Source organism: Rhinopithecus roxellana, chromosome 9, assembly GCF_007565055.1.
Source record: "Rhinopithecus roxellana isolate Shanxi Qingling chromosome 9, ASM756505v1, whole genome shotgun sequence".
NCBI lineage: Eukaryota > Metazoa > Chordata > Mammalia > Primates > Cercopithecidae > Rhinopithecus > Rhinopithecus roxellana.
Genome location: NC_044557.1, coordinates 58,809,823 through 58,817,805, shown reverse-complemented (window position 1 = coordinate 58,817,805; position 7,983 = coordinate 58,809,823).

Genomic DNA, 7,983 nt, shown 5'->3' with positions numbered 1-7,983 from the left:
TCACCCCCTCTTGCCAGCAGCCAGTTTCAGCTTCTCTGCCATACCATTCTTACCAGCAATACCAGTAGCTGTAATTCCTCCCAGAGTAAAAGTCCAAAGTAAAGACAAAACCTCTCTGTCTTCCCATTCACATCTAGTTCCACTTTGATCCTTTGCTTTCCTTAACAACAAAATTTCTAAGAAAAGAATTGCTTAGTGTTATGGACTGAATTGCGCGCCTCACAAATTCATATGTTGAAGCCCTAATCCTTTGCACTTCAGAATGTGACTATATATGGCTGGGCGCAGTGGCTCACGCCTGTAATCCCAGTGCTTTGGGAGGCTGAGTCTGTTGGATCACCTGAGGTTAGGAGTTTGAGGCCAGCCTGGTCAACACGGTGAAACCTGTCTCTACCAAAAATACAAAAATTAGCTGGACATGGTGGCGTGTGCCTATAATCCCAGGTACTCGGGAGACTGAGGCAGGAGAATTGCTTGAACCCAGGAGGTGGAGGTTGCATCGAGCTGAGATCATGCCACTGCACTCTAGCTTGGGCGACAGAGGAAGACTCCATCTCAAAAAAAAAAAAAAAGAATGTGACTATATATGGAGATAGGGCTTTGAAAGTGGTGATCAAGAGGTCATTAGGGTGGCCCCTAATCCAGTATGACTAGTGTCCTTACAAGAAGAGGAGATTAGGACGCAGACAACACAGGCAGAGCATGTGGGGACACAGAGAGAAGACAGCCATCCACAAGCCAAGGAGAGAGGCCTCAGCAGAAACCAGCCCTGACAACACCTTGATCTTGGACTTCTAGCCTCCAGAGCTATCAAGACAATACCTTTCTGTTCTGTAAGCTGCCCAATCTGCAGTTCTTAGTTATGGCGGCTCCAGAAGTGAATGTATTTAGACCTTCTATGTCTGCTTCCTCACCTCCAGTCTCTCTTTCTTGTGATTTTCCTCCCTCTTTTTAACCCACTCCAGTCAGGACTCCATGGCCACCAACCACTCCTCACGAATTCCCTGTGCCAAAGTCACCACTGACCACCATCTGTCGTGCTGGACCCCTGCTGACTCCAGTAGGGCTGGCACCATATCAGAGAGGCTGAAGAAGAGACCTGGAGACAATGAACGAGACATAGGGTTTGTTGGATGGATTTACAAACAGGGATGGTCCAATGGCAGTGAGCTGGACAGAAGCACCACCACCATTTGTAAAAAGCATGCAGTTTGTATGGCATTTTCACTTAGTAACCTCCACCTAGCAACCTTCATTTAATCCCAAAGAGCCTCTTTCCCCTGTACAACCCTCATTCCAAGAGGTGGCCCGGGGGTTCAGATGTCCTTCATGAATAATCAGTGAATGTCTGGGTCACTCATTATTCATTGGCCACTTCCACATTCCTCAGCTTGTAACTCCAAACACACATCTTCTCAGACTACAAGGTCATTCTCAGGGTATGTGTAAGTGAAGTTATTGCTATCAGTGCATCTGCTGTAGACCATCTTGCTGGATCTAGAAGCCACCTCGCTGTTCTCATCGTATCTGGCTTCTCTGCAGTTGGTCATACTTTCCTTTCAAAGACAGTTTCAGTACTTGGATCAGGCCACCATGCTGTCTTATTTTCAGTCACCCCATGGGCTGTCCCTTCTCACTCTTCTTGGCTGGATATCCCTTAACTTCTTTCTTCTAAATGTCAGAGCCCCGGGCCCAGCTTTCAGCCCTTTCCTCTGTCTATAATCTCTCCCTAGCTCCTTCCATCTAGTTCTATGGCTATAAATATTAAAGCTGATAAGTTACACATTTACATCACCACTCCCACCTCCTCTTTGAGCTCCAGACCCAAATATTCAATTGCCCTGGAACTTCCACCTGGATATAAAAAGCATTTCAAGCTCAATGTGTCTCCCTCATCCTTTCTTTGTTTCTCCCCATTTTTTATTTTTTATTTTTTGAGATGGAATCTCACTTTGTCATCCAGGCTGGAGTGCAGTGGCATGATTTTAGCTCACTGCAACCCCCGCCTCCCAGGTTCAAGTTATTCTCCTCAGCCTCCCATGTAGCTGGGATTACAGGTACCTGCCACCACGCCCAGGTAATTTTGTTTTTTTTTAGTAGAGACGGGGTTTCACCACATTGGCCAGGCTGGACTCGAACTCCTGACCTCGAGTGATCTGCCCACCTCAGCCTAACAAAGTGCTGGGATTACAGGCATGAGCCCCTGCGCCTGGGCCCCATTCCCTTTAATAGCATCATTGTTTACCGTGTGTTATCAGAACCCTAAGCACCATCCTTGATTCTCTTTCTCTCACACTTCACATCAGTTCACTAAGCAGCCTTATTGTCTCTGTCTTCAAAATAAATCCTCATCTCAGTCATTCATTTACCTCCCCCTCCACTGCTGCCATCCTGGTCCTAACCCCACCCTCCCTCCTCTGAATTACTGCATCTTATTTCCCTGCCTTCCATCTTACCCACTACGAGAGTTTTCTACACAGTAGCCAGGGGGATTCTTTTGAAAGTATTGAATCCTCTCATTTCCCATCACATTTGGAATGAAATCTAGACTTTTCATTCTGGTTTGCACATTCCCTCCTGACCCAGACCCTGCCCACCTCTCTGATCTGGTCTCCTTCTCCAGTTTCTTTTCCTCACTGCTGCACTCTGGCCACACTGCTGGTCCTCTAAGCACCCCTGAGGTGTGGTGGGACCTTCACACTCACTATTCTTTCTGTTACCAGTCACTGATTAGAGCTTCACAGAGCTTGCTTGCCCCTTTCATCATGCAGGGCTTGGCTCAGAACTCACCTTCTGGAGAGGCCGTCCTTGACCCCCCAGCTCATATAACACTTGCCCAAACACTGGAGAACCCAGCACACTCAGGTTACTCTTACGACCTTTTAATAAGCTCTTACTATAGTGCCAAGCATTGTATTAAGTGCTTACATGCATTATCTCATGAACCTCGGAACCACTGAAGGAAGCATTCTAATCATCCCCATTTTATGCATCAGGAAATGGAGGCTAAGAGAGGTCAAGCCCAAAGTCATTCAGTTTGCACTAAGGTCTGATTCTAGAATGAGGGCTCTTAACCATTAGATTCAGCTGATTCAGCTGCTGCTTACTTTAAATTCTATTCTGAGTTATGGATTATATGGCTTCCAGGAGTTTAATTTACAGGATTGATTGGTTTCTATTGCACTTGTGTTTGAGCAGGTAAAATAACCCAGGTGTATCAGGGTGTGCTGGGGAGGGACTTCTTTTCCAAACTATGGTTTTTTTTTTTTTTTTTTTTCAAACTATGGTTTTAAACATTCACATAATACAAAATGCAGGTTAGGTAGGCACAAATTCAAGCATAGGTCAAGACCACCTCTGTGGTTTGTGTTTATAGACTTACTAAAGAAGATGAAGATATTTTGCTGTTAATTTTATGGTTTGAGGGGGCTCAAGCTCTCAGAAGTTATTAAAGCTTTTAAGCATTTTTCCTCTTATTTTCTTTTAAAATCCTATTTCCTTTTAATCTATTTGGGGTCCAAAAAAGGGAAACAGATAAATACCATCCTCTTTCCACATGGTGATTAAAGAGAAAATCCTTCATATGAGAAGCACTATAGTTTGAACGGGTTCCCCAAAGTTCATGTGCTAGAAACTAAATCCCCAATGCAACAGTGTTGAGAGGTGGACCTTTAAGAGATGCCTCATAAATGGATTAATGCTGTTATCCCAGGAGAGGATTAGTTATCACAGGAGTGGATGCCTGATAAAAAGGATGAGTTTGACCCCCTTCCTCTCATGTATGTGCACATGTTTTCTTGCCTTTCTGTAGGTCTGTCAACCTTGGATTTGCCAGACTCCACCACTGTAAGAAATAAATCTCTGTTCTTTATGAGTTACCCATTCTCAGGTATTCTGTTACAGCAACACAAAAAGAAATAGGACAAGAAGGGTCTATGTGCTGGTAAGAACACACACTTACCAAAGACCTACATGTGCCAGGCACCTTTCTGCCTTTATTGTCTCTCTGAGCTGGTATTATTGTCCCTCTTTTACATGTGAGGAAACTGAGGCACTTAGAAGATAAGCAACTGTCCCCATTCCAGAGCAGGAACTCCATAATTATCTGTCCCTTCCTTCCTTACCAGACAGCACAGGGTGTATTTATCTCCAGCATGCAATTGATTACGTGAGGCCCATTCTGTGAGACCTGTTCTCAGGGCTCTACAATGCAGTTTCACGTTATAATAATAAAAAACACAAAAAGTGACTTCTCAGAGATCTGTGGGCCTTTCTGGAAGTGTTGCAAAAACCCAAAAGACAGCAAAGGAATTCAAAGTTCTACGGCTCTTCAGCTTGTAAACCTATGGGTCTGGTCAGCCATGAGATACCAGGTCATGCCAAATCCTCAGTTACACTGTGTAGCACTGCTGAGAACAGCACTGCTCTTAAGCACAGCAAGGACTCTTCTACCTCGGGCCTTTGCACTTGCTCTTCCTGCTCCTGGACCACTCTTCTATGCCCTTTGGTTCTCAATGCTCAAATGCCATCTCCTCAGAGAGGCCCTCCTGACTTCCCCACCAATTTCTCTCTAAGCCTTTACCCAGCTTATCTTTCTTCACAGCACACACTAAATTATATGTTTACTTGTTTATTGTATCTCCTCTACTAGATGGAAGGTTCTTGAGGGCCAAGACTTTATCTGTTTTGTTCACTGCTGTATGCCTGGTGCCTGGCATAGAGTAAGTGCTCATTAAATAATTGTTGAATAGGCCGGGTGTGGTGGCTTATGCCTGTAATCCCAGCACTTTGGGAGGCTGAGGCAGGCAGATCTTGAGGTCAAGAGATCGAGACCATCCTGGCCAACATGGTGAAACCCTGTCTCTACTAAAAATACAAAAATTAGCTGGGCGAGCTGGCACACACCTGTAGTCTCAGCTACTCAGGAGGCTGAGGCAGGAGAATCTCTTGAACCCGGGAGGCAGAGGTTGCAGTGAGTGAAGATCATGCCACTGCACTCCAGCCTGGTGACAGAGCAAGACTCCATCTCAAAAAAAAACCAAAAAACAAAAACCAAAAACACACAAATTCATGTTGCAAAATGTAATGGATATTTAAGAGAAATAAATGCCTACTCCTATCAAAGAGGAATAAAGCAGAAAAGAGGCCCCAAAAGGGTACTACAGAAATCAAAAACCTTGCCTCAGATGATCAAAACGTTTAGGCTGGCTTTGCCAAAGCCATGAGAAACATGGACATTTAAAAGCACAAATTCATCTTGCAAAATGAAATGGGTATTTAAGGTAGTTCATTCACGCAAAAAGAAAAAAAAAAAGAATCCAATCAACGAGTTTTCCTTAAATAGGTAGATTACTTAGGCAGTGTGTGGCTTATGTAAGTAGTAATCATATCATCTGCATCCTTTTGAGAAGAGCAGAAAGGCACTTGTACTCAAGCTGTCATCCTAACAAAGCAATTCATGGTTACAGACCCACCTCGAGTTGCCTCTGGCATATGTGGACTGTTGGGCAGTGCCCAGAAGTAGCACTGTGCGTGAAGAAGTCGCTTTGGCAGTGGGAGTTACAAAGCCCTTTGCTCACACACTTCAACTAATGTCCAACAAGCGCCCCAAGACCAAGTCACATCCGCCCCACACAGTGCCTCAACAAGCTTCAGGGTTCCTTGGAGCTAGGGTGGTGTATGAAGGGCCATTCTGTATCATGTCTCTAGACTATATCCATTAAGGGATGACCTTGCTTTCTCCTTGAAGGTGTTTTGTTTTGTTTTGAGACAGTTTCACTCTTGTTGCCCAGGCTGGAGTGCAATGGTGCGATCTCAGCTCACTGCAACCTCCGCCTCCCTGCTTCAAGCGGTTCTCCTGCCTCAGCCTCCCGAGTAGCTGGGATTACAGGAATGCACTATCATGCCTGGCTAATTTTGTATTTTCAGTAGAGATGGGGTTTCTCCATGTTGGTCAGGCTGGTCTTGAACTCCCAACCTCAGGTGATCCGCCTGCCTTGGCCTCCCAAAGTGCTGGGATTACAGGCGTGAGCCATCGCGCCCAGCCTCTGCTCTAAGTTCTAAATAATTGGGTTATCTATACATTCAGCCAGAAACTAAGAAGCCTTGAAAGGACTTTCCAGAAACTGGAGAAAATACCCTAGGCCTGGAGTGATCATGAGTCACAATCCAGGGCAGGCTACCCCAGTTCTTGGGGACTCCTCCCTAGCACTGGTTACTGAATGAAGAGGGCCCTCCTCCTTTTTCTTTCTGCTGCCTCAGCCAGCACACAGATCCTTTTTATTTTAAGGATTTTATTTCAAATCACCACGTGGAAATAGGGTTAAACAAACAGACAAACATACAAAAGTCACAAAGGTTGCAGGGTCTTGAAAAGCTCTTACACTTATTGCCCTGGAATAATTCTTGACTCCTTTCTGAGATGATAACTGGCAGCCCAGTTAAACATCTGTTTTCTGTTTTTATTTCAGAAAGCAGAAATCACAGAATCTCTTGCTTCTTTGTTCCAGGCTTTCTGGAGACCCAGACAGACCCTTTCTTCCCTTAAGACAACAGATGTCACTGAAATGCTAAGTGATTGTTTATCTAAAATGCAATTTTAAAAAATTCTTGTCTTTCCCAGACACTTGGTAACATGCTGTGTCCATGGTAGAAGCCCAGCAGATCCTAACTATTGATGGGTAGTTAGAAAAAGACCTAAGTGGACTTCACTTTGAGATTCTCCTCAGTACAGACTGAACAACTTGTTGTTTTGTGTTCTGAGGCTGCCCCAAGTAGGCATCCTACAAGTTGGTAAGAAACAACATTCTTTAGCAGCCTCGATGCCACTGGCAGGGTGATGGCCACAGCCTGCTTTCATAAGCAAGAGGCAGAGGCATTAGTTGCATTGTATCTGTTTGCTGGTGTGAATGTGGTCCTGCACTGAGTCTTCAAAACAAAACTTGAGGTTGAATCCCTTTTGTTAGGGTAGATAAGGGAGTGTATTGAGCTCCATGGAAAACAGACAGGAGGACTCTGACAGATGGGGAAAGGGTCACCCCCACAGCAGGGGGTCAGCCTGGAAGTGGGTACTATAGCAACACGCTAAGAATTATTCTGTGAATTAAGGGATGGTTGGATTCACTGGATCTGCCCAGGCGGAGAACCTGGCTGGGTCTTTGTCGGTGAACAGATGAAAAGCTTGCTTGCATTTGTGTAATTTGACAGTTTGGTTGTGTTCAGACAGCTCTACGCTATGGAGATGACATTACTCCTGAGTTTTACTGCATGCATTTATGTAAATCAGTGGCATACCAGGGAGGGTGGCAGCAGGGGTGATCTGCCCCAGCTACAGGCAGTACACAGTAAATTTGTGTGTCTGCAAAGAATTTTAAAATAAAATTGACTAAAAGTCAGTTTGCTTTTTATTATTATGCTCCAACAGTTCCAAACAATGTGGTAAAATACTCCTCCCTCCTAGGGACAGACTTCACCTATGCTGCCCTGAGGCACTCCCTCCTTGGTGCACCACTGGGATAAACAAGCACCAGGTGGGAAGATTATAAATCAGCAAGAGAGTAAACAGAAAGCAGGTGACTCCTGAGATAAGATGTTTTCTTCACAAACACTCTATTTGGTAGAGCTTAGAGTCACTGATCTGTGATGGGCATTTCTGTTAGCTTTGTGTTTTGGTTATCTATTGCTGCTTTAAAAACTACCCCAACATTTAGTGCCTTAAAACAATGATCATTTACTTGTTCACAATGCTGTCATTTTGGCAGTGCTCCGTGGGGATGGCTTATCTCTGTTCCATATGGTGTCTGCTGGAGCTGGAACTTCCTAAGGGCTTTTCCACTCATGTGTCTCGTAGCTCAGCTGGGATGAGCTGAAGAGCTAGAGCTGGCCAGGCATCTTTCTTTTCACATGGCCTCTCCCTGTGGCTAGCAGGGTGGTCTCTCCTTATGGGTGGCTGGCATTTTCCAGAGTACAAAGCAGAAGCTGTCG